General features: G+C 36.7%; 1 non-coding gene across 1 annotated transcript; it reads left to right on the top strand.

Annotated features, from left to right (window-relative positions):
• Positions 1-1,419: 1,419 nt before the first annotated feature.
• On the top strand, positions 1,420-1,530 carry LOC119808504. Its single transcript, XR_005284444.1, has one exon. It is a non-coding gene; the product is annotated as a U6 spliceosomal RNA (small nuclear RNA).
• Positions 1,531-1,983: the final 453 nt, after the last annotated feature.

Here is a 1,983-nt window from a genome sequence, read left to right as displayed (position 1 = left end):
ACAGAGAATTCATTGTTTTTTCCAGGAACTTAGGGATAGCACAATAAAGACCTAGTTTTCATTGGCTGCAAGACTTCTATTAAACTTAGTCAAGGCATTCTGAAGCCATGCTCTACACCATACTATCGTCCCCCCTCTTGTTCTCTCTCTTGTTCTCTCTCTCTTGTTCTCTCTTTCTCTCTCTCTCTAGTTCTCTCTCGTTCTCTCTCTAGTTCTCTCTCTAGTTTTTTTCTCTCTCTCTAGTTCTCTCTCTCTCTCTCTCTCTCTCTCTCTCTCTCTCTCTCTCTCTCTCTCTCTCTCTCTCTCTCTCTCTTTCTCCTTTCTGGATGAAAAACCTGAATTGTTTTTTTCCACCAGTTCTCGGTATTCCAGAACATATGAAATTATTAACTTGCCTAAATTGTGCATCAAAACAATAAGAAACCTAGCAGGATCCCCTTTACAGATAGATTAGGTTTAAATCTTATATCAAGGAACAGAGAAGATAAAGTAGCATCTTAAGAGTTTGGGATGACTGTTCTTGCTCAACTAATGCAGGATAAGTCTTTCCTTAAGGAAATACTCAAATGTGCCTAAGAGATGTTTCAGAAGCATGGCTTATGGTTGTCATTAAACAAACAGAGTATCGTTTCCTTATTCGATCACCAAGTCAAAACAATTATTTCTTCAAAACTTTCCTGCTGGAATCTTATTCCCTTTTTTAATGAAAGAATACAGAGACAGGGTCAAAAGATCATTGGAAAGATGCTAGCTCCACAGGCACATTCTGAATTTGACCCCGGGAACCCAAGTAAAAGAAGCCAGTGTGACAGACGGCCTCATAAGCCCACAACTGGAAAAGCAGAAACAGAGGGAGCATTGGGATCACTGGCCAATCAGAGCAACCTTCTTGATGATTTCCAGGTCACTCACTGGGAGACCTTGTCTCAAAAGTCAGGGTGGTTATTGCCTGTGAAACAGAACCAGTAATTTCCTCTTGCTTTCACATACATTTACACACATGTGGAGACACACCTTGTATACCAGTAAATCCACAAACACATAATTGTGCGTGCACGAGCGCACAAACACACAGACAAAGAAATACAACATTAAAGATGCAATTAACTTATGTCTGTCCCCTTTCCTATTCCAATAACTCACCCCAATTTTCCAATTTCCACCAAAACCCTGAAATGGAATATTTATGATTTGTTTCTGTGGTAACTGAATAGGTTCTCACTATACACTAAAGATGAAAACTGACTTATGTGATTTAAAATTTTTACAGAATATATCATGGTTTACTTACCATATATATAAAAATTGAAGAGAAAACTCAAGTTCCATATTTATGGAAATTTAATAGCAGTTGAGATGTAAAAGCAAGGTTTATATTTAGTAGCATGAATGAACATAAGTGGTACAAACACAGTATGTGTGCTTGCTGTGGCAGCATATACGCTAAAATTGGAACAATACAGAGAAGATTAGCATGGCCTCTGTGCCTTAAAGGATGAAACACAAATTCATGAAGAAGTCCATATTTTTTAAACAAAAATCAACCTTACAGCTGATATACATAAATCAAATTTAATAACTCATACAGGTTTGTGGAAGCGTGCTATATAAATATGCAGTTTATCATAATCACAAAAGGATATTTAACTTGTTTTTTCCCATTTCACGTAAGGATACAGTGCCTCTGTGTGTGTTTGTGCATGTGTGCACGCACGCACACTTATGTGTTTGTGGATTTATGGGTGTACAAGGTGTGTCTCCACATGTGTGTAAATGTATGTGAAAGTATTTTTATACTTATTTCTTTAAACTCAGACAAATGATTTCATGCAAAAGGCTCCTTCAACATTCTTCATTCATAACTGCTTCCACCCAAAAAATGTTTAGATGACTCCCAGATGTATAGATGCATAAAATGGATACACAAACTAGCATTTATGAAAATACGTGATGAAGAAATTTATTTAGAATACTTTTTTCATT

This window comes from Arvicola amphibius, chromosome 2, assembly GCF_903992535.2.
Source record: "Arvicola amphibius chromosome 2, mArvAmp1.2, whole genome shotgun sequence".
NCBI lineage: Eukaryota > Metazoa > Chordata > Mammalia > Rodentia > Cricetidae > Arvicola > Arvicola amphibius.
This window is presented reverse-complemented; position numbering and strand designations above follow the sequence as displayed.